General features: G+C 38.3%; 1 protein-coding gene across 1 annotated transcript in view; it reads right to left on the reverse strand.

Moving 5' to 3' along the window:
* LOC124167687 (follicle-stimulating hormone receptor-like) overlaps positions 1-26,386 on the reverse strand; it is a 573,602-nt gene that overhangs the window by 494,239 nt on the left and 52,977 nt on the right. Inside the window, exon 2 of the mRNA XM_046545674.1 lies at positions 5,527-5,908. The gene's annotated coding sequence lies outside the window, so the exon portion shown is untranslated. The remainder of the gene's footprint in view (positions 1-5,526; positions 5,909-26,386) is intronic.

Consider the following 26,386-nt stretch of genomic DNA (forward strand, 5'->3'; position numbering starts at 1 on the left):
GAGAAAGAGTAAAGTCGTCTATTTTTCGCCGCGATTTCCTCAAGAAGTTGGTAGAGGGCAGTTAATTCAGCGTAAGTTTTCCTGCTACCTTGTGTATTAACCGCCGAATGCACGTTCGTGATTAATATCGCTAGAAGTCAAAAGCGAGAAGCAGACAAAAGAACAGCTGGAAAGCTGGAAATGACATGGGACTGGGGTACGCGTACACGGAACAAATGACCCTCTTCTGTTTGTAGGCGGCGAAATACATGCGACCCAAAAAGGAGGCGCTAGCGTCGTCGTCAAAGGGGAAGAGAGAGGAAGGAAGAGATGAAATTGATAAATGTCGCCATTCGCCGTGAGTGACTCCCTCTGCGACGATGGCCCTAATGCAGACGTATGTATTTCCTCCGATCCAGCCACTTGCCCCTCAATCCCCATTCCTCCGCTTGCTTTCCCCTCCTTGCGCAGCTATTCCCGATTTGGCCCGAAAAGCCCCTTGGAAAGATGGAATTCGCACCGTGCCACAGTGAGCTGAAACCGAAAAGAGCTGGCAAGACCTCGACATCGATTTTTATGAGTACGGAAATTGAAACTTTGCGCAGTTATTATCAACACAATAGTTCATTCTTCGACGGAAACTGATTTTCATTGGTAAATTTTTAAACAAATTACTTGGCCTCAAAGTTGAACAAATTTCGAAAAAATTGCCCTCATTGATTTTTTTTCGAAATTCAGCATGTTAAGACCAATGCCATACCTTCTGCAGTAATTCAATAGAAACAAAAATATACAACATTATTACGCGGTTTAATATTGTTAATTGTTGGTAACTTTCACGACTCAGTTGCATTATTTGTGGCCAATACGATAGAAAATGGCGGACCCTGGTTTTCGTCGAAATTTTGTGTTCGTGTACGATTATAAAATAAAGGATCACCGAGTTACCTCGAGATGTTTACACCACATATACAACAAAATCTGCAGAGTATGATACGAAAAGGAATATTGCGACCACCTGCGACGCCGAAATTAAGATCGGTTTTTCGAACGTGCGGCACAGTTCGCTGCTGGCCACGGGGATTACCGTACTCGACGGAAGTTGGAAAGTGAATCTTTTAGCAAGTGAAATAAGTATAAGATATAATTTATTTAGTGACACATTTATTTTACATTTCATATAGCCTGATTTCTTCGCTGCCTCGCGATATTTATCGTCGATACGATACAAATTGGAAGACCATGTTTTTCATCGAAAATTTGTGTTTATTTGGTATTGTAAGAAAAGGATCATCGAGTTATCTCGAGGTATTTACGTTAACTTACATCAACGTTTTAGTGTATCCATCTGAAAAAATTAACTACATCCGTTAGCATCAAGCAAAATAAAAATCGATGTTTTACCGCGCGCGCAGTCCACGATAGCTCTCTGATGGTATGGAAAGCCGTGACGCGTCGTATTTTACAATTTGCTGCGTACAATCTTATAGTCTTTGATGCGGATTTATTTAGATTTATTTACATATTACCATTTTATTTCACATGGGATTGATGTCACTATGGGATCACAAATGAATTTCCTTCTCAACCCATAGTTAAGGACTAGGCACCATTTTTCTATTTGTAGCCTCAAGATGAAATCGTGTTTACTATCTCCCGGCCCGCCTACTTCAGGCGGGTATTTGCCCGTCTACCCCGTCAAGATTGTTGCAAAAAGGTCCTTTTTATCACCCCGTGTTCCTTGTGTGCGTTCACTCTGAGTTATTTTCGAAAATTCCGATTACAGTCAGATGTAAGAATTTAATTTCGAACATTCAGTAGAAAACGTAAGTTGTGCTCCGGTGATTTTTGGTTATACTCGGATACATGCATTTTGGTTATTCAAAACTCCTAAGAATCTGATAGGGATTCCTTTCTAGCTGTCTTTGTGGCATTAGTCACTCACCTGAAATATACATATATCGTCCAACCTGGTGAGAGATTTTCATTTGGAGTTCTTAATAATTTGTCTTGTTGTATGTACGTGGAGCTGGCGATTTCTTTCTTTTTAGCTAACATGGACACCTCTCAAATTGACCCTTTCTTCAATTTCGACGTATATTTTGTGCTATTGGTTACTCGTTCGCTGATATGGAACCAGAGTTGATTTGAAAAATTAAACAAAAGTGTTTGTGGTAAGCATTAAAATGCCTGGTCTCGAGGTTACTCTTCCAATGCTTTATAAAAATTGATGAATACGGAATTCAAAAGATCGTTGCAAGATGTGATTATTTTGATGCGATTGATATTATGCGAATTATGTGACGGAAAAAATCACTCACAAGGAAACATTTAATACACCAGGAGTTTCAGTTTTATTCTCAAGCGGTATTTTTTTATTTTATAGCAAATTAAATGGGAAGCGTAATCAGAAACCACTCGAGAATATCAAGCAATGAAGAAAACTTTGGATGGAGATTCATTCAGCTGTCAACTACATAGAAGCCTGCAGATGGCTAAACTAGAGGCCAGAAGAATTAAATGACGTATTTAATGTATTTTTTCGTGGGTATTTTGACCGACAACGACGTCTTTATTCCAAGTCGCGTCACAATCTTTCATGATTTAAAATCATAAGTATGAGATCAGCGAATATTGCGAATTTTTCCTTGAGGAAAGTTTGAAAATAAGCAAGGTGGTCAGGTATCTACAAACTGCCACGAGAAAGAATTAATCCTCTTAGGCGCCCAAAGAACATTTTTTTGACCAAGAAAACATCGGCTTGAGGAAAATGTGAATTGTTGTGGTGAAAAACTGATGGTTTTCCTTGACTCACACTTTTTTCGTCCTTTCCTCAATAATCTGAAGGCTTCTTTTTTTACTGATCGGGGGAAGTTGTTTCCGGAGGAAGGTTTATCAACTCAAACAACACAATTTACATATAAGAAAGCGAAAAAGGACCCGATAATTGTGGATTAATGTGTATTTCCCAAAGTTCTTGCCTCTACAATGAAAATAATTCTTCTATTCATTTCGTGACACCCGACAGCCAACAAATTGGTGTTTATTTTCCGCAGTCTTCCCAGACTTAGGAAACAAAAATGGAACTTTGGTTCCCCGTATTTTCTTGAGCGTAATTCGAATTCTTGAATCCTTCAACCTTCTTCCGAGTCTTTGGTGACGTTATTTTCCTCTTAAAGTCGTCCCTTTCTCCTGCATAATACAATATTACCACTCGAAAAATCCCAGGAAACAATCAAAGATATGCAGTAAAGTAAGCGACTCAGGTGAACTGTAGGTACTGGACATTATACAACCCAAGAACAGATTTGCGACGGCTTTGTATCTTAGCCCATAAGCAGACATTGGGATGCAAATCAAAATAGTAACGTGTAAATGACACTAGAGTCGTAAGGAATGAATAAAAACTAAGATTACAAGGGTGACCTCTCAATTAGACTAACTTTAGAGGAAACTTCGCCGCGAAGAACTCTTATGGGGCAACGCCGTTTGTGCACCACTCCCGATAGGTTGCGGTTCAGAGAGAGAATTGCGAATTTTATCCCTACTTTGCATGCGGGATTTGCACTGAAAGCATTAGGTTTATTATTATTGATCGTATTCTTTCACAAAGATAACCATAGACGGTTGATTGACTTATTAAAAGTAACTAAGTCACCGGTGCATGTGACGATTCAGGCTATTTTCGTCATCACTTTCACAAAGACATGTATCTCTGTCATTCAAATGATTGTTTCATAAAAGTAACTGTAACTGTCTCTCTTCTACCTAGTCGATAAACTTCCACCAAAAATGTTGTACGAACAAGTTAAAGTTAGAAATAATAATAATAATATTGGTCCAGCGGGGAAATGTCATTAAAATGAAATACACTCATAACCAGCGAATACTAAATATATTTTGCTGACTTGGAAGCTTGGAAAAAAAACATTTATGTCACTATTGTGCATTATTCCTCCTAGCAGATTCCCAAAAAGCTTGATGAAAGAAATATAAATTAACTATTTGTGCTATATATATATATATGAATAAATGCCATGATAGGCCACAAAAACATAGACACAAATAAAAGAGAACTCACACGTTAGTTTCAAATTTTCGACCCCTTAGGGTCTTCATCGGGAAGGAGACAAGGAGATACTGAGGAGGAGGACAGAGGATGCCCAAAGGCTGAGGGGATTAGGATAAGATAGGGGAAGGGAGAGGGTGGGGAATGGGGGATGGGAAAGAGGAGAAGGCTATAGAGATCAGTGGGCCCTGTTAAGACCAGGCGGGTTGAAAGCTTGGTATAGCCAAATGGAAGACTGCTCAAGAGTTTTCAATTCTAGCGGTGAGGCGGAGGGTGGGAGAGAGGCAAGTATTCCTATGTGAAAGCAATCATCAAATTCTAAATTGTGGGAAAAGGCGTGGGTTCCTTCTCCCTCAGCCTAATTCCTAATTCGCAAGTCAATTGTTAATCTCTCATCGCTAATGACATGAATGACAACGCCACTTTTACGCAAGCACTTCTAACTCGAACCGTTGAGGCTGCTCTTAGAACAAGCACGCAGTGGCCATCGGTGAAGGAACTTCCTCACATCAAACGGGCGAATGCTCCACGGAGGGCAAAGTTTAAGGAATGGAGCAGGATAAAACTTCTTGTTAGAAGTAATTTACACAATATACGCTTTCCATTCAACTCTGCGCCTTTGTGAACAATAATAATCCCAAGGAAAGCACAAAATTTGACTACATTTACTTGGAGCACAGTAATACTAAGGCAGAAATCATCAGTATTGATTTAGGGCATTTTAGGGCACAATACCGAAGGCAAATGGTATAAATTCGATTTAAACCTTAATTGTAAGTCAAACTTATTGACAATTTGCCTCAAGCACTTTTATTCATTCGACCGGTTTCAATGCATTGTGTGTTATCGTTAGATCACGTTAACACAAAATGCAATGAGCCTGGTCGTGTGAATAAAAATGTTAGTGGAAAATTGGTAGTAAGCTATAATTTACAGTATGTAAGAATTCCAACAGATAATGACTAAATCAACTAACTATATTTAAACCCTTATATTGGCACTGCTGAACTATCTCTCTCAATAAATGGGTATAAATTTCCCCTGCATCAGGAATCAATCTTCGCACCTTTGTCTTTAAGAGCCAATGGATAGACTACTGCTAAGCTCTCCAAATTCATTTTTGTCGCGGCAATTCACACAGTTCCACAGTGCTTGGCGCTACATTCTTCCTAACAGAAATTGCCGTGAATTTCACTGCAGTATAACATACAATGAAAGACACAATAAAAAAACATGCACGACTCTAAATTTTCGGTGGCACTACCACCTTCCTCGGAGTTGGGAATACAAGAGAGTGGGAAAATTCCGAAGGGGAGCTGAGGGAGGGATGGAGAGGGTGGAATCGAGAGATGAGGGGGGGGGGGTAGGCAATTAAAGTGATTGAATTCAAAAGCAGGCAAAAATGCCTGCTTTCTCTCTAACTCAATAGGATCTATTTTCCATTACATATTAGAAAGACATAAGATCCACGAGCCTACCTTTCACTGTGAGTGAGCATTTCGTCTTAGAGATTCAGGTCATGCCTCTGGACGCCTCTGGGGACTTCATTTCCCCAGCTGCACTGCCCTCATTGCTTGAGGTCGAAGGTCACAGGGGACACAGATGAAACTCTGCTTCCTGGTCGTTGGGCCACTTCAATTTTAGATTCTCTCGCGGAATAGAAGATTTCAGGAGAGGATTTGTCCAGTATCACTCACTAGACGGTCCGTCCTCAACGATTTCAAAGAAGTTCCGAAAGAAAAAAGAATTAAGCACTGCACTGGAGACGGAAGGTGAATTTAAATTCAAATTTTCACGTCGTACATCTGAACCGCTCTGGACTGCAGGAAGATGAAATTCCTTGCTTTCGGCGGAAAGATCCTGAAAAAAAGGAAAAAAAGATCATTTACGATTGAAAATAAACAGTTGTGTTCCAAGAATTATTCAAAATAATTTGATAAATTGGGGAAGGATGGCTGCATTATAGAATGAGAGTTATAACTGGAGAAGTGCATGGAATGATTAATTCAGTAATTCTTTTCGATGAAAATCATTTGAGGAAAATTTTGAGTTAGAAATATTTTCCTGAATGTAACAGCATTTTTAAAAAGCACGAGCTCTACCCAAACATCGCACGCGAAGCACATTAAGAAGCATCACTATTTGAATCATATGCCATGTTGGATTTACAGCTTCCACAAATCATAAAGGCCGTTTTAAACGGTACACGGAATTGCGCAATCTGACGTACGTGCGAAGGCGCAATCAAAATTGCGTCGTGTAAAGCGGTGAATTGCTGGAACACATGCGTGGATGCGAGACGGCAAAGTAGCCCCTGTTCTAATTTCTTTCATGCATTCGCGCAATTCCACGCCATTTTAGAAATAAATGCAGCTCTAACTTGTGCAATTCCGTGCCCCGTGTAAAAAGGGCTTAAGAAAAAGCTTTATGTTTACCTAAATAAAACGGAAGTAGTATTGGGTATCGCGACTGGTTAGCAGCGGTTAGTCAGGCGTCAATATCTTTGATCAACTGCACTTTATGTTGTACTATTTTCACGTTTTAAACATAAACTATATACACTGGGCTGCCATACTGTATTCTTTCGCTGATAAACATCATATATTTACTGTCGTTTAACACAGGGCACCGAATATCACATCTTCAAACTTCATGATTTTTTCTCAATTGAATCTGCAATCACTTTGGAAATTAAAGCCCGGACTATTGTGCCACGTTGCCAAAAGAAACTCAAAAATATCCATTGTGAAGGTCTGGATGATGGAGAAATTTGGTGAAAGGGTGTATTTTTTTACAAAAACTATCCATGCTCACTAAATAATTGACAGGAGCAAGTTGGAGTAGGCAGCTTGCGCAGCGAAAGCCTCAAGACTTTTCCATCGCTATAAAATAGAGGGATGCCTTCACGCGCCAAGTATTGGCAGATACTGCGGAAAATGCGATGGTGGGTGGCGGTGCAACTCCTTCATGATGCGCAAAGCGTAAGAAAAAAAGATTTTGCCGTTCGACAAAATATATTGTATATTTGCGACCGGTTTCGATACGGCGCATCATCGTCTGGCAATCATCATCTGGAAATTTCACATATTTGTACATAGAATTTAAATACCCTTGAAGACGTTGAAATGAACATGATGTTCCTTGGTCCAGATGTTAAAATTCCGTCCAGTTTTTCCTATGTGACAGGAATTCCAGTCACTACATTGATTTTCGTATGAAGATTTTCACAGCTTCTTCTATCAATGTTGGTGGTTGCTTTCGGGAAAAGCTGCGTAGGTAACATTTTCACACTCAACGTTTCACTCCTCCTACTGGGAGCTTTATCAAGGGAATGGGAGGGAAACCGTTCTCGTCCCGAGCTTAGGTGTATAGGTTTCGTTAACCTATTGTTGACCCGATTTGACTTTCCCACGGAGGGCGATAGGCGTTGGTCATTAGATTGGGCCAGGAACCCTCTCCATATGCGGCTGAGGTTATATCCATCCTCCCTATTGAAGTTGTTTGGCCTTTTCACTACCTATCTCGACGGATTCACGTATAAGATGCTGATGATATTCTTCCATCATCGTCGATACCCGTGTAGCGTTAAGCATTATTTTATGCCCAGGACTGGAGGCGTAATATTCAGCGACCACTGATTCAACGCTCTTTCATGCTCTTTGGAAGATAGAACGCTTTCTCTATCCCACGTAGCTTCTGCCGCAGCAGCAGGGAACCTCATACACTCCCATGGATTGAAGGGGAGGATGGCTATCCTTCGGTGAAGGTAAGATATTTTTAATTTTCTTCACCGCGCAGGTGAAGGTCGCGGTTAGGACTACACATACTGGAAACGATGGGTCTCACAGGAACTCCGGGCTTATGCATTTTGGTGAAACCGAAGAATCTAGGCGCCATTTGGATGAGGCGTTGTTTTTCCCGGGGTGCATTCTGCTATTGCCTTCTTGCATTCTCTTTGGTGATCCGTGGTTGGGTCTCTGGATAACTTTACTAGCTCTAACTTCTTCAAGGGTATAAATTCTATGAAAAAATATTTGAAATTGCCATATGACGATATGCAGTATCGAAACCAGTCGCAAATATATATTTTATTTTGTGGAACAGCATTTTTTTCTTACCCTTTTTGCGGCATACACTGTGATTTGAAATTTATTGCTCTGCTCCTAACTTCGCAAGAATCGACAAGTGCCAATACAGGTTTGGAGTCGAAGTTCTTGACTTCTATATCCTCGAAGTAGTTCAAGCGGTTATTATATTGGAGGTTTTCCCGCGGCTTAAGTTGGAGGGATAACCAAAATGGGAATAAAGTTGCTACGGCTTCCTATCGCAGACGCTCGAGGAGCCAAGATGAATATACCGCATACTTCATTCCGAGGGTCACCGGGATATTGAACGGTATTGCTTCGCCATCCTCTCTATTCACAAACAAACATGTTGGTCACCCCAGATGAGTGTACTCATAGAGTTAACGAGAATATTGCCCGATGCAGGGTCTTACGTGTGCATTGATTAGGCAGTAAGTTTTTAAGGTACATAAGCCTTTAAGGTCTTAATTTTTTAGGGTAGGTGGAAGGGTAAGTTGAGCAACGACAACAATACACTATCTACCGCATTCAACCATTCTCTCTTAACGATATCGGTTTTACAGCCGGTTAAGGAACTTCATTCAAACTTAATCAGAAATTTCATCAGGTCCAGTCGTCCACCGAAACTTCAGCAACAATTTATCGACATCATCCGCCGAGAAAACTTAGCAATTTTAAATTCTCTCGTGAGTTAAAATAAGAAAATGCGAAATTGCCGTTCACTTTAATAGAGTTGGTGACGTCATTGGAGTGTTGGTTCATCAACTCGTTCAAGCAGAACGTTTCGCAGAAGGTAGGAATCGTTCACAAGAGGTTTAACAAGAGCGGAAAAGTGTCGAAGAGCCTCTTCCACGTGCAGTGCATTTGGTCGCTATCCTCTCGATTGAAATTATGAGGTTGTTTAGATATTTCAATCGCCTCTCGAATGATCCTGGGAATATATCTGGATTATTTGGTGATATATTTTGTCTCTTTCCAGTTGATGTCGTGTTCACATAAAGTATGCTCAGCCACAGCTGACAGATGGAAATGTTTATTTCACACCGCTCTTCTATGCTCTTGTATGCGGCACTTTACAGCACGATTTACGAAGTACCTAGAATTGGCAATAGAAATAAAAATAATATGGAATATGGAACAGGGTTATAAAGATCCAATTGTCATCTCAGCTACCGGCATCATCCCAAAACATACACAAAACAGTTTCAAAATTCTCAAGCTTCATTCTAATACATACGTCAAATTACAAAAGGCTGTAATAATTTCAACCTGCCATTTCACGAGAAAATCTCCCAACAGGAGTTGCAGGACAAAGGAAGATTGGTTAATTATGGCGTCAATCAGGGTTTCTGAGTGGTAATTCCCTTCACTTAAGTGATACAGGTTGGATCACTATCCACAAACTTAAAACAAAAGATATTAGCTTATTGGCTTACGTGAGGAGATGCCTTTCATATTGTTTGATGATTTCAAATAATGATATATAGTAAAACATGGTTAATAAAATCGGCCAACATTATACCATAAAACGGAACAAAAAGCGCCAATTTTCTTCCGAAAAGCGTGTACCTCGTGTGACATGGCACTAATAACGCTTGTTTGCATGTAAAAGCCCATTACAAGAACCAAATACTCCAGTGCTTCATCCACGACAACTTCCAAGATGTGATTATAGCGTTCCACTTCATAGCCCTCAACGAAGGACCTCTTGAAGTCTCTATTGAACTCAAAAATGTTGGCTTTGGAGAAAATCACTTCATCCATTATTCAAAACTGAGATATACATCAGACTTTGCATCACAAAATTGCTGAAAACACACCCGTTTCGCACACCGCCAGGCTGAAGCACTAGTAAACATACCGGCCGATCACCTCTGTCTCATTTCTGAAATTGGCCACCAGATGTCAGCTATGATTCCTCTTTATCAGAGTCCTCTGGATTGTTGATAATACACTACAAAGTTGAGTCGTCGCATCCTACCATCTTTGTTCTCTGCACTCGTTGTTTACGTTATGAAAGTGAATGTGGCCGGCAGTTGCTCGGCAAGATTTTCCGTTATTTGTAGTAGAAATACGGCACAATAAGTTGTAGTTCGGCTCCTAATTGCTACATTAGCACCAAGGACGTGTTTAAAAATTTTATTTTCCCTCAAAATATTGAGAGAAGAGCGAAATGGCTTCAAATATGCCGAAGGGACAAGTGACACCAAACAACGTCTTCCCGCCTACGTGAGGTAAGTTTTTCTACACATAATGGTTCCTTTAATACTATTACCTTAAATTTTTAATAGTGCTGATCCACATATTCCAATTATTAGGTTTGAACTGTGTATAAGTAGTAATTTAAAAAAATATGTATTCCGGTTCAGATAATCCGGCGAGGTTCTTGACGAGTGTTTTTGTGCTTGTATGTTTTCTATTCATCAATGGAATATGTGAAATTTTGTGACTAAAATATAATATTTAGTCTGGGTTGCAGAGATGATTGACTTAGTTCTTTACTACGTACCAGAAAGTGTAACAATAACTATTAGTGCTGCTAGTTTTGTATTCAATAAAAATATTTGTTTTTGTCAATGCCGGTATGAAGTAATCTTACGGTCATTTACAACAATAAAGACAATTACGTTTTTGACTAGAATCTGCATATCCGGATACATATTAGTGGACGAAACTCCGCTTTTCATTGCTTTATTTGTGTGTTGTTCATGAGAAGAATGACTATTATATTTCGAAGTAGTGTGAATGCTTAATTTTAGGATGCAATTAAAATCTCGACGAATCGCTTTTGCGACTAATCTTTTCCTTGACTCATTCCGAATTTTTAATTCCAGTTTTGTTTGAAGAGGATTACATTCCTAGGGCTGGTTAAAACGGAAAAATACATCAACACCGAACTTTTGTCGTGGCCCAGTGCTTATACTGCTGTATGCTCCTGTGTACTTGAAGTTTCAACATCTTTGGCCGAATATTTACTTGTGGTACGTATTCGAGCTTAGTAACTAATTGTAAAATATGGAAATATAAAATTAATTAGGTTTTTCTGAAATGGCTTCAGTGATTATCAAAGAGGACGGTACCATTCATGCCTAATTATTGAGAGTTATTAAAAAAAATATGGCTATGGATAACTAGGAGTTTTTGATTATTTCTTCGTACACCATTTCAATTTCAATGCGTTATTGTCAGTGTGTATATTATTCATGTACATTTCTCTAGAACTTATTGTTTTACTTTTATATTTACTTTTATTAAGCCTGTGCGTTTAATTGTGCTTTTATAAATCTTATATAAATAGTGATTATTAAGAGTGGAGTGGAAGCTTATTGTTAATGTGTAGATATAACTTATTCAAGACCAGATGCGGTATTGTGTGAAAATAATACGGTTTTAATGATATCTTGGAGATATCATGATTTCTGTTGCAATAAAAACTTCTTTAAATGCATTTCTTAGTGATATGTTGCGATAAACCTAGGATATTGTACTCCTAAATCCATTTATGGTGTTTATCCTAAGCCGTAGGGGGACGTTCTGCCATTTCCTTTTGCGTTGATTCTATATTCTAGTGATTAGTAATGTTTACCATTGGAATAAATTAATAAATTTGATTTGCATTATCACTTGCATGTTGCTGCTGCTGTTCAAGCAGGTTCCAAGGGTGTCATTTGGCGAGGGAGCAACATAGGAAGAACTAGTGCACGATGCTAAAATTACTGATTGGGCAAGTTCTACATTTTACACGAAATACCCTGACATTGAACGTTCAACTACCCTTTCTCACCAGTATGTATGAATAGGGTACCACATTGCTATTTATTTGTTTCTTAAGGGTTGAGGTTAGTGTCTGTAGCTTTGAATATATTTGTTGAAGGTAATTCATTAGAGTTCCTACAGGAAAATGGTGCACTGCAAAGTAAAAGCCAAAAACCTCATAATGAAAGTGGCATATAAATATTAGACACATTGGTTCTCTTTGAGTTCGAACTTAACTTTAATTGTAGTATAAGCTTTACTTTTTTTATACATCACTGATTGGCTGAATTTTTATCATTTTAAGATTGGCATCATTCTTTTCCAAAGATATTATGGCTTCATCGATAAACATGCAGAAGATAATTCATATTTAAATGTAATTTTTGGGTTTCTTGTTTAGTTCTCGTATTTGTTGTATAGAACACCAAAGAATCATTTTGTCTTCAGTAGAATACATTATAAGGGCCTACTATACTGTATGGTTGAAGTACAACAGAGTGTTTTAAGCATGCTGTAGAGTTGTAATTCTTACTTTCAATTTTCTACTTCAGCATATGGTTAAAATAATTTTGCAATAGGTCATTGCAACATGGTTGAATTTTTTAATCAATGATATTGTAAACCACATACTATGAAGCCACTGCTTTTTATCCTTCAGTCAAGTTTTAAAGTTCCAGTTACGAAGTACCCCCTTATTTTTGCAGAGGAAATTAGTATGTATGAAATGTTATTATGTTCATGAGATTAATGCTGAAATCAAATTACAAATAAGTGCAACAGTCGTTCTTAGAGAGGGGGGAATTCAAGCCAAAACATGTTTAATCAAATTAAATATTGCAAGTAATATGATTCCATACTCAAATCCAAGTCGATATTTGGCCTCACCAACAAGTTGTCTCTTCAGACTCCTCTGTCCTCCATAATGTCAACCTTTTCCCCAACTCATCCCATGCCCTCAAACACTGGGTCATTGCATCTTAGTCTTGGTCTTTCTTGTGGGTGTCTTCCCTCTGGTTGACCTCTCCACACTCCTCACTTCTTCTTACATGACCAAGCCATGCAATTCTCCTACTTCTGATCACATTGACAATATCTTGTTTTATGAAGTTTCCTGCTCTATGTTTTTCAGTATTCTCCAAACCCCTTCGTCAAACGTTGGACCATATATCCTTCTCGATATTTAATTTCCAACAGTTATTTACTTCTTCTAAGGCTGCTTTGTTAGGGTCTTTACCTCAGCCTCATTTAAGAGCACTTGCTGTATTATGATAGTATACATTCTAATTTTTATCTATCTTGAGTTGATATATACCTGGAGTTGGTATATTGAGAAGTTGAATGTATGATAATTTTGATAGGCTCCTGTAGCATCTATTAGCTTAATTTATCCCCATTTGTATCTCTTCATCTATTTCATTTTGGCAGTTAATGGTGACTACCAAATACCAGCAGAGAAATGTTAGGCTCTGCCACTCTTCCAATTTTCATATATTTAGTTTTATCTTCAATCACCTTTAATCCTACTTTTATTACTATTCTACTTGGGCTACTGATTTGAGGTTACTTTTACTATAGGCTTATAAGGCTACATCAGCAGCATAGGCCAATATATTTATTTTTCCTTCGATACTTGCCCTTCTTGGTATAGCTTCAGTTTCTTTCAAAGCTTTTTCTAGTGCCAAGTCTCTTCTTCATAATTGAGAATACTTCTTTTGATGGGTAAGTTTAGTTTTTTTTGTGCATAAATGCACTGCAATTCAAAGATTCCTCTTTTTAAGTTAGTTTCTTTCCAGAAGTGTGGATTGCTTAATCCTTTTGGCAAATTACTACATTATATGTTGTACTTAAAGGAATATATATTCCATGACGGTGTTAATGGAGAGTGTAAATGTTGTTCATCTCATTGATTTGAGGGTACCATGAACATTGACTTGAACCCTTCACTGAACAGTTTTTTGGGGTTGAAATCTGTTCTTCATAATTACTAGTGTCTCGTTTGATAAGCAAGTTTGGTCTTGCTGTGCATAAATTCACTACTATTCTGAGATTCCTCTTATACAGTAAATTTTTTTCCATAACTATTGACTACTTAATCCTGGTCTGAATGTTATTATAATGGATGTAATACCGGAGGAAACTGTATGACACATTCCATGATGGTGTTAATGGAGATAGGTAAATGGTGTTCATCGTTATAATGAGGGTCATTAATTGGGGGGTACCTTCACCATTAACATGAATTCTTTGCTAAACAGTATTCTGGGGTTAAAATATGGGATACGTTTGAGAATACCTATTAAATGTGAAATCTATGAACCTATTCCGCTGTTTGGAATGTTTTAAAATGTAAATATTTTTTAAAGGGGGAGAGCATACGATGGTCGAGATTAGGCAATGGAGTAGTTAAATATGACTGTATGTCTTCAATTTGATAATATTTTTAGATGATCTGATAAATGTTGAAATATTTGTGTCAAGGAGTAATGGCAATGGCGTAACTAGGAATATGCTTTGGGAAGGATAGGATGGCCTGGGGTGGCACCCCCCATCCCCCCATCAGACAACGAATCAGTCCAAGAAAATTTTTGAAGAATAACATTCCTGGAAATACATTTGAAATCATTTTGGCACTAAAGATTTAACTTTTAGTCGATGCAGTTCAATATATAAAATAATTATAAATAATTTTTTTATTTCTCTGAGGCTTTGGGGAGGGATCTTTCCCTTCCTCCCCCCGTAGATATGCCACTGAGTAACAGTGTTGTGGAATGTTAATGTCATATTATTCCTTTTTATAATTTTGTATGCTGACAGGAAGATTGCCATCTTGGTAATAGAATTAATTTCCCAAAAGTTGTCTGCCAATTGAAATTTAATTTATTAATTTCCTATTGCTCAAACCATGAAATATGATATAGAAACAAGTGATTGCATGTTTAATAAACATCTACACATTATAGAACTTTATCATGACTGTTGATTGTGAGAATTTGATGTATCACTGAGATGCTGTTCATTAAAATTACTTGTGAATTAATGCTTTTGGTGTAATTAACAAAATTTTATTTATATTTTTAATTACAGGTTCATATACTCGAGTAGTCAATGTCATTGGTGGTAAAGGAACATAGCAAAATTGAGAATAATGCAAGATGTGTGGCAGCTGTCATCACCTGTACATCATTCTCTCCTACTAATTTGAATCCATTTTAATAGAAATTTTACATCATGTGCACTTCAGATTTATTTATTTTGCTTATTTTGCATTATGTAAATAATCTTAGTTTCAATGAAATTGTTAAATCATTCTGGAAATCTTAAAATGTAACATTTCTGGTGTGTGTACATTATATACTTTGGAAAAATGTGATTTTTTCCTTTATATACCTCCTTTGATGATATCTTTTATGATCTGCAACTCTCGTGAAAAGTACAAAATTGCATGCCAGCTTATGACTTCTGTAGTTTTTCTTGTCTAATTTTGGGGTAGGATAATATTTCCGATTTGTCGGCACTAAAAATTGACCATACTTGTCCTCAAATTCCTCGTATAATATCCATTGCGCTGTTTTCATGGATGTTTACTCGGATATTACATGCGGCATCTCTTCCGATCAGAAGATAACAATTCTCTCTCAGCTGATATTGGACTTTTCAAAATCTGAAATTATTCCTTTGACGAGAAAAAAATCGCTATATAGTAGCCCTGAGAGCAGTAATAGTAGTTTTGGAAATAATTTACCCTGTTTCAGACATAAATATGAGAGTTTCATATCTAGAAAAACGTTCTGTGAAAAGAATCAAAACTTAACTGAAGCGCGAATATTTGTTATTTTTCACGATTTAAAATTTACAAATTGATAGTAAAGTGTTCCTAGTACCTCAAGACTGAATATATTATAATTTATAATTACCGAAAATGCGACAGGAATTGCGTATTTATGAAAAAACTGGCATTATATCACTTTCACCCATAAGACTCTATAGAGACGGAAGAACTAAAATGGCGGACGTCTCAATTCCCATAGTGGAAGTGTATGGAACGACTCGACCCTATGAGGGAGTAGTGTAGAGAACTGCCATCCAGAGGACTCTGCTCTTTATGGCCTTGCTCTTGCCAGTAGGAAGGGTAGTCCTATCCTATCCTTCCTCTACCCTTCATTAAGGCTCTACCCAACCCTTCCGCTACTCTTCCCCTACACTCCCGGAAGGATAGGGCCTACCCAGTGGTGCAGCGAGGGGGGGGGTTGGGGGATAAACCCCTCCCCCCCAAAACTCAGGGAAATTTTTAATTTTAATTAATAGCCGTAAAACTTACCATTTTGAACCATTATTCTTCAAATTTTTCTGGAGGAGGGTCTCCGCAACTCCTGCTTACCCTGGTGGGTATGCAATACCCCACACCCGTAAGTATTACTTGCTCCTTAAACCTCCCTAGCCTTAATTCCTAGCTGCGCCCCTGGGCCTATCCACCAATGTTCTAAAATACGCTCCCCGTCTCCTTTCTTTCTAGTCCTATCCTTCCCTTACCCTCATTAGAGGGTAGGCCTCCCCAAAATTGAGGAGTTTATTTTTATCATGGTGGGAATAGTGTATACAAGCCCAAAAAGACTTGGAAGTCTGTTTGTTTGTTAGATAATAATAAATTCGTGGTTGGGGTGGATATCAAGGATCTGTTATTGAATTCGTTCGTAATGGAAAGAAAACGCCATAAAAAGTGGCATAAGAAGCTATTTATGAGACTATTGAATGCCGCAATCCTAAATTCATGCGTCATTCACTGGCAAAGCATGCGTAAAACGTTGGCCCTGTTATCATTTCGCGCGCAGCTGGTCGAGGTAATATTTTTGAAACATGCAAGTCCATACGGACAGTTTGTACTAGGCCGTCACCCCATTGATAATTTAGAGCCAAGACTCACAGACAGAAATTTCCTCTGGAGAATTCCTGAAGCTGGGAAGAGATGAAGGCACCAAAGGAGGTTTGCAGTTTTTACCAAACATGGGAAAAGAAGAAATAGCGTGTAATGGTGTGAACAATGGGCTTATGCTTGCATTGCTTCTAAACATATCCCACAAAGCACACTTACTGAGGTAAAATCATTTTAATATTTCCATACTGATGTTTGAAACAACAGAACCTAAGCACTGTAGTGGTCCCGATCCACCCCCCTCCCTCTCTTTGGTTCGTGCCGATTTGCCTTCCCCAAGGGATTTAACCGGGAATGATGAGTCGGGGTTCCGCTAAATGAAGGTGGTGCTGTTCGGCCGTAATGGACGATGACTCCGTACGGCCGAAGAGCGATTGATGCCCCTCACACCACTACCAGACTTTTGTCGCGTCAATGAAATAAGGGCACAGTTCTTTCTGGTTCCTCGCTGCACCGCGTTACTACTCTGAGAAGCGATCGAATGAGGGATGTTTCGACGACTTCGGCAAGATAAGCGAACTACGTCCTTTTCACAACACATTTAATGAAAAAATGAAGTGATAGAACAAAAATAACCCTTGTTAACATGCACGGCGTCTCCTTCAATAAACAAAAACGGAAAATTAATGAACCCTCCAAAACACCCACGGCGTCACCTTCAAATAAAAAATATGATTGGAAAACCAGATTGCGGGCAGGGCGCATGACATCGTCTGAAACGAGTGCCCGTGATGAACACAATTTCTGAAATGGATAATTTCTTTTAAAGTTCATTGTCTCTTGTCTTCTCTTTCTGTGGATTTTACTGACAAAGGGAGAACAAAAACACTGAGGTAATTTAAGAGAGTTCGCAATTCAAAGGAATATGTAGGGAGTCAATGATAATTGAAATGTGGGAACCTTCGGAACATGTGGCGATGAGAATTCTTACGACGTTTTTGTTGAGCGAGGAATGGATCCTTCAGGAACCTTGGGCGTTGGACGGCGGGTCAGTGAGACGACGATTTCCGCACTCAAATATTGCCCGGCACACCATTGTTTTGCAGCCTGGTTCAACTCGCTGCTTCCTTTGGCCGCCTTCTCGTGCCTTGTCTTCTCGGTTCCACACTGACGGCGGACTCCCTGCTGCGACTTGCTCGACCACAACTCAGGTCGCTCTCTCCTTCCCAAATTTCCACTTTTTATCCTCACCTCTATTCTCTGGGAAAGCCTTATATAGGTATCATTGTCTCCCAGAATGCATCACCCACACTGTTATCTGCACTTTCGACATTCACTTTTTTTACCGGTTATTTCGAACGCAGACGACCAACTTCACTGCACTGGTTTTACACTTTACAACACAAAATAAAAATGCACTCTGTAACTTTTACATGTAAGCAGATTTAGAATTTTTGACAAAGATCAGAAAATAAATAAATCCTTCTTGCCAAAATCGTGAAAACATCCAACGATCGGCTATCTAGAGTACGGATCAAAATTTTTTTTAATGTGACGGCGTCGGACCATCACAGTACCAATATGACTTGATTCGGTAATACTAGAACGAAGTCAAAGAAATAGGTGAAGTCATGTATTTTCATGTAGGTGAAATCGGTAATACAATCGAAAATATTCAATCGGTTATGAAACCGTAGAACACTAAACTATATCATGTAGTTATTTTTAAATTAATGCGTGGCATGCTTAAGATCTCGCTGGTTAATAGAACAGCTTTTGAAAGCTGAAAATGTATCCATTGAGTTCAGAGAACAAGATACATAAAACAATAAATATTTATTCAACTTCTTTGAAAAAAATCATATAGTAACACATTATTTTAAGCAAGTTTACAAAAATTTTCAACGGCACTTATTGTTTATCCTGTAAGTTATAATTTTTTGAATGAGATGCCAAAAAGGCGAATTCATTGAAATCTCATCCGGCCGCTGGGATGGGATTTAATGAAATGCCTACCGCGCTTAAGGGACTCAACTCTGATTATGTTTCCTTCTTTCCTGAGATAATAACTTTGGAAAAATTTTCCAGCAAAAATTAGACGACTGTCGAAAATGGCAATTTTCAGTGCTTACACCTACGACAAAAATGTCTTAGATTATACCCGCATATGTGTGTAAAGTATCGCCCAGCGGCACTTGCTATCCTGCTAGTACTTTGCATGCTAGGAGAAAATTATGGCGCTATTTCGAATTTTGCAGTGCATATCACCTCGGCAGAAAGACGAATTGAAATAACTATTTACCTCTTCCTGCTTCATATTTCTTTCAAGGTTAGTGAAGGTACTTGGCATTATGTCGCTAAATTGTGTTGAGGTTGTTACGATTAAAAAGGACAACTGCGATTGGCTTTCCTTTGACTTTAATTTCGTTCATTTGCCTTTATTTTGCTAACCAAAAATACATTTAATCAAAAAGTCCCTTACTGGATACTTTGACCGACAATTATTCATCAGCCATCCATTCTAACTCCATTCATCATATTTTCTCCGGAAACACATGTTAGCGGCAGAAAATCTTATTCATTAGCATGCAGCCCATTCTGTAAGGGACCTAAAATTTATATTAATAGGTTTCCCATTTCGAGTGTACCGATTCGGGGATTAAGTACGCTAAGGAAACGGCTTTTTTATGGTATTAAATTTATTTTGGAGGTGACGAGACGAGGGTCTCGTCCGAGACTCGAGACCGAGATGAGACTGGGGTTCACGAGACGAGACTCGAGGCGATACCCGAGGTCAGACTGAGACGAGACGCGCAAGTCTCGTCTCGTCTCGCGGCAACACTACTCAGTGGCTTTAAGCTCAGCCGCAAGATCTGTGAGTTGGGAATTAAATTATTACAAAGGTAGCCATAATATTGTCCTCTATGCGTACGGCACTTTGAGTAACGATGGATGAATGAACGATGATATCTGAATAACTTAGGTACCTTAATTTCCATTTAATTCAAGTTGATCATGCGACCATATTTAAAAAAATTTCCCCCAATATCTGGCATTTCACTTAAGGCGATGTGCTTCATGAAAGCTGCTACTTAGATGAGTTGTTTTCTAATAGTCAAACTACACAACCTTCATGCTCAATATCAATCTTCGATTTCATGTTATTGCAAGACCTGCAGTACAAATATAAAAGAGATGCCTCACTGTCAGTCAAACTAAGCACGCGCTGTGCCACATTTCATATCGTTGTAGGATGTAAACATAATAATTTGTGTTTAGTGTTTTCAGTTGAAATTCACCCCACTCTTATAGTCTCTCCAACAAGCAATCACATGCCTATGTGCTTACTATGCGAACGGACATTTTCAAATGAGGGGATGAAACCTTTGAGGCTAATTGACCATTTGAGGAAGGCACATGGCAAAACAGAAAAGACGTGAACATTTTTTTAGTCTCTTCGTGACAGAGTTCAAAGTCGTCCAACATTTTCAAGTATTTTGTGCAATGCTCCAAAATATATCATTAATGGTTTGCGTGCATCATACAATACTTCATTATTAATGGCCACATATGAAAAGCCACATTGGTGAAGAACTAATCTTACTAGCAATAAGTGAAATCCTCAGTACTGTTCCGCATAAGATATGATACGAGGATGGTTTGATAATTCCGTGACTTTTTGGATATAACATTTTTTTCGGCAAAAAATGTTTCAGTTCTCTATATGGACTCCTTTTAGCTCGATACAATTAGTCTAACGTTTCTCCAAATATTTTATTCCTTCTAAATAAAGGTTTTTATCAAGGCCCTCAAAATAAGCGTTCGATTCAGTGATAACCTCTTGGTTCGACCCAAATCTCTAACCGCTAAGCCATTTCTTCATATTTTGAAACAGAAAGTAGTCACAAGGGGCTAAATCTGTCAAAATATGCAGGATGGGGTGGGAGTTCGTTGCCTAATTTATGGATTTTTGCCATGATGATTACACACGCCTTGCATTGCTCTGACGAAATAGAACTTTTTTCCTTCGTTTACAGTCGTTTTTTCATCAAATTGATATCGAATCTGCCCAAAAGCTCTGAGTAATATTCTCCGGTGATTGTTTAACACTTTTCAAGGTATCCAATGATAAATACACCGCGTGCATCTAATAAAACTGTGGCCATGACTTTGTTGGCAGAGTGACCACCTTAACCTTCTTTGGTGAACGTTCACCTACACAAGCCAATGGTTTTCATTGTTCTTTGGTTAGCTACTTTATATTTATTAATTTATGGCATTCTATCAATATCCATTTCGGATTTCGGGTTTAGAAGTAAAATTGTTTATGTGAATTTCATGAAAATTTTCCCTCTTGTCCATGAATTACGCATTTGCACGAGATTATGCGAGGCATTTTCGCGATCATAAGAGATTCGAGGCTTGCTCTCGTAACGTTTTCGCTGATAATGGGTTGTTGAATAAGCCGTACAATCCTTTGCGACCTTCGGCGCTGAGATATGGGTTCATTCGGAGCGAATCATTTGGATCGCTTCGCATGTCCCAGAGAGTTGAAAGTAGATTTTTTGGGGTGACGTGTTTTGATGCAAACTTCCAGAGATTCTCATTCAAAGAAGGTTCACTTCCGAGCGTGACCCGCCACCCAAGCGCCCTCGTCACTACCAATATGGAAGAGATTTTTGCGCTGAATCGTAGAAACGATTTTTTGGCCGAATTTCTATACCCCTTTTTCATTTAATCTATTGATCTAGAATACTCATTGATATTGAAAACTTGGGTGCCTTCTTTTCTCATTCACTATTAGGGCGTTTCCTACATTAAAAAAGGCGCTTCGTTTGATTAAAATAACATACGGATTCACGCTGCGATATAAAGGTCATCCAGATTCTGACCCAAAGCAAATGAGAAAAAAATATCTGTCACAACTGATTTATGGTGGTGAATGGGAACGATTTGTTGAGGAAATTAGGTCATCCACACTGTGTGCTTCTCATCGTATCAGAGAGTGACAATATTTCAATTGGTAAGAATTGAAATTCAATAAGGGGCTCCATCACCCTTGTATTTGGGAGTCTTACAAAGTCAAGATAGGTCAAAAAATTACTCGCTAAGACTTATAATTTACTTGAGCCGGACTTAAAAGAAAATTCTCATAGTAAACTGCGAGTGCTATCAATGAGGTGTGCAAATGCTACACCAGAGCCATCGCGATGCATGGGATGGCAGTTTACTAAATTACAATGCCAATTCTTAACTAGGTAGCTACACAACACTCATGATATATCCTGCATTCGCCGGCCATGCTAAAAAAAACTTAATTTTATATAAAATTCTATTACCAAAACCTCCAGAAATTACACCTGCAACCCAAGCTAATGAATATTATTAAACATAAACCTTTTCTGCAATATGAATATTTTCAGCTGGTCAGTATCTCAAATTGTTTTGAGAGTTATTTAGTATTTGTACGACGACGATTCTTTCTTTCATATTTCAGTCAAAGATATATTTTTGGAGAACTTGACAGAACTGCATCCAGAATGGTGGGCAAGTACTTTTCCATGGAGTATATCAAATGAAGCATTCGTTTCTTTATTTGGTAGAAATGCGCAGTAACAGCGAAAGTGGTATTCAAACTCATCAGGCAAAAGTCCTTTCAGAGGATATAGCGTTCCTCTGTCATCTCCGTTATTCTAGTGAGCAGCTACCGCTTAATAAGGGCTTGTAAACGTTTAAACAGTCGCATCAATTGCCCCCTGCTTATCATTCGTGGAACGCTACCTAATTCACGTTCATTTCAGTGTTATCTTAAAGGAGATAACGATGTCTACCTGTGTGAGGACTTAAATTTTCCAAACTTCCTATCTTAGTGGAGCTAATTACCTGAGAGAAACGCTCACAAGATGCCACTAACAACCCTTAGATAGGCAGAGTCAATAGAATATTTGCGCACTTCCCATCAAATTTTCCCATTGCAATAATTAATCAATCAAGATTCTTGAGTAGAGTGATATCGATGAAAAATATTCAGTCAACGCAATTAGGGTAAAAATAGCTTTTTTCGTGGAAATTACCAAAGTTTAAAAATTATTTCTATGGGCCAATAGTTTTCGAGATTTTTTGAAACGTTCAACAAGACTTAAATGTAATAGAATGCAATAAATTAACATAATAGTATAAAATAAATGCTTGTAATATATGTATACATATAATAAAATAGTTCTTCAGGAGGATGGAAAGTCGTAGAAGCTGCTGTAGCCCTGAACGTCTGTATCTACTGATAAATATGAAAAGTATGCAACTCTTCGCCCGTTCACGTAAATTCATGTAGTATGCCTGTATAGAACTACCCAGGACTCAGCGTGTGGAGGTGGTTGCATTCAGTGTCCCACCTCCCAAACATGACAGCACTAAGTGTCCGTGTCCGTACCTCAGTTCCTATAAACACGTTATGCCTTAAAATCATTAATAGATTCAAATTTTGGTCCGATTGTTCTGTATGGTAGTCCGGTTCTTATTATTTCATGTCTTTTACTTTGATGATATACCTGCTGTGATGACTTTGTTATTTCTTTGATGGCCCGTTCCACTGCTTGCGTATGGATGGGTGAATTGGAAGCAATTCCTCCTGAGTTGAGTTGAATGTTGGAGTTTATCAATGATGCTCGCAACATTCTGTGATTATCAGCGTCAGATAAGAGCATGGTAATTGGCGGTTCTGTTACAGTTACATCCCGCCATACAATTAAATAGATGTAGTCTTTTCCTAAAAATTTTATTTTCGGTAAATCAAGTGTCCTAACACAAGCTGTTTCACCATTGCTTGCCTGGTTTCGAACATTCATCATTCGCCTGATAGCTGGTTGGCGAATGTGCTTCCTGCTATCTGTTAAAATCCCAGCTAGGATATTTTCTGGGTGGGCAAAATATTCATTATTTTGCAAGCATCTATTAATAACTTGTTTGTGCTCATTATTCATGTAGCTTGTGAACTTTATTTTTTTCCACAAATGTTTTGCTCCCGCTTGTAGCTTTGGGTTGCATTTTACTGTGAACCAACTTTATACATGCTCCTTTACAATGTATTTAGCCAATTTAGTCCTCTAATGCTTTGAAAGGTGAATTTGAAGAAATGTAGAGTCGTAAAATGCGGTTATCAGAAGTAACCCTTAGCGTCCCGGGATTTCTGTCTCCAAATCCAGGAGGGCACTCACCCGTTGAAGCCACTCTACAAATATCAAGATTGTACCAACAATTGCTTTGATCAGTACTCAGGTCTTTTCTTAAATCAGGAAATGGGTACCACAAGAGAGGTCCTGATCGGTTCAAACGTAATGGGAGACAGTTCTTGACAGTCCGATAGGGCTTTCCCAACTGGACCACTAAGTATATCCTTCAGGACCTGTTGTTTTGGCATCTAAAAATTCAAAAAGATGTCATAAAGGAAGCTCATTTGTGTGTATAAGGCATATTACCCACTGAAGTGGCTTTCCAACTCTCTCTTCCAGGATTCTTATAACACCTTTGTGCCTGCCTGTATTTGTGGGGCAACCATCACAACCTACACAAATAAGTTAACGTATGCTGACGCTTTTTTCCGGCATATAATCTACGATTGCGTTTGCAATGTCCACTGCTTTTCCTGACAAAGGAATGGCATGACCTATGAATTTAGAGACAGGTTCTTGAATAAGCGATGCGTTCTCGTTGGTGCTCTTTACCGTATTCACTTGTTTCAATGCATCAGGCGTGGTCAATTCTTCCATCAAAATGTATAGCTTGTATCACGATAACACCATGAAAATAATTTTTTTTAATCCATGTACGATTTTTTCCTATCTCGCCTCACTTTATTTTGGCCAAAAATTGCAATTTGTAAAGTTGAAGGTCTAGCATCTGAGTTCACATCCCTCAATAATGCTGAAGCCAAAGCTGCAGCTGGCCGGTCTGATATATCATACCTATCGCAATGCGATACGCATACGAGTCGTATGTTCGAGCAAAAGTGTTTAAGTTTAATATTGTTTCCTTATTTGATCCTAGTATCTGAGGATGGTTGTAACTTTGATCGACATATTCATCATTACATTCATCTGATTCCCTGTCCAAGAAGCTTTCTTTAATATCTTCAGTTTCCGTATTCATTCTCATTTATTTACACGCAAGCTCTTGAAGTTTTCTTGCCTCATTTTTACGATCCTGCGAGGTTGTTTTGGAATCAATTTCATGTGATATTATCATCTTCCGAGTTGTTCTTTGGCCTGTCAAAAACTACTGCTATAGCTGTGAGACATTTTTTCCCAGTGGACATTTATACGTTTGGAAATCAGTGCATTTACAAGCACAAATATGAAACAATTTAATTGATATGTCCAGGAAATTGGAAAGCCTCTTTATTTTGGTCTCTATTATGATTTGTTTAATTGTTTGTAGACATCCAAGTATCTTTTTAATAATAATTCATCGTAAGGTCAGACACACATGAAATTGAAGCTCTCCGCCACACGGATTTACTTTTTCCAAAGTATTATTAGCTGTCTCAAAATACCCTGGTTTTTTCGCCGTTATGTTTCCGTTTTTGTAATTGCCACTCCAAATTGTAGTGTCTAATTACATCAATTATGGTCGGCAATACTGTTTCACACACTTGTTTATCAACACCAAACAATTTGTACTCACTGGATGACGAATGCCTTGTAGAATACGCCATTGTAGATATATAGAACACAACATACACCAACCACAAAAAGCTACAAATTAAAACTTTATAGCTGCAAAATGTCTAGCGGCTAAACCACTAAAGCACTGCTCAGTACATACTACATCAAATAACGTCAACATCGGACTCAGACGGAGCAACCAACGGTATACCTGCGCGCATGCGTACTTCTTCCCGCGCAAACTTTCCTTACCGCGGGAAATTTCCCGCGGCGACTTCCCGCGCTTTCCATTATACATATAGTATATCAATTGTGGAATGGGCGAGCGGTACAGAAGTTTAAAGGAATGTGGTGCGCCCACATAAACAATTGTATCACATCCATGATATATTTTCTGTGGTTATCAAAGCTTTCTAAGATATACATGTTTTGGCACGACATAATTAAACATATTTTTGAAAATACCAAAAATTTCAATTTTTTCTAAGAATATGAAATTTCAAGGCGTTTGAGCAGTCTAAATATATTATCCGTTGGACTTAATATTTTATACCGTTTCTTCTACTGCAAGTACACAACTTTTAAGGTACTTATAGGGGAGAGTAGGGAGGACTGGGACACATTTTGGAACACCATTTTTTGTGAAAATATTGTAGGCTTAAATTAAATATTTTTGCAGTCCATACTTGCCTTGACCCCTTCTACATTCCAGAGAAAATTCTTCTAAAAATTATAATGGGTAATTAAGTACTGCGTAGCATAGCATTTTCTGAACACATGGCATTTGCCCCAGTCCTCCCTCATTCCGGGAGGAAAGGAAGGGACGGTTAAGTAGGAGGAAAGGAAGGGACGGTTAAGTAGGAGGAAAGGGACACTAATTATAGGTGCAAAAATGCTAAGAAATTATAAATAATTAATTCAAAATACGTAAATAATAGATATTGTAGTTATTTATTATTATATTTAT

Source organism: Ischnura elegans, chromosome 11, assembly GCF_921293095.1.
Source record: "Ischnura elegans chromosome 11, ioIscEleg1.1, whole genome shotgun sequence".
Taxonomy (NCBI): Eukaryota; Metazoa; Arthropoda; class Insecta; order Odonata; family Coenagrionidae; genus Ischnura; species Ischnura elegans.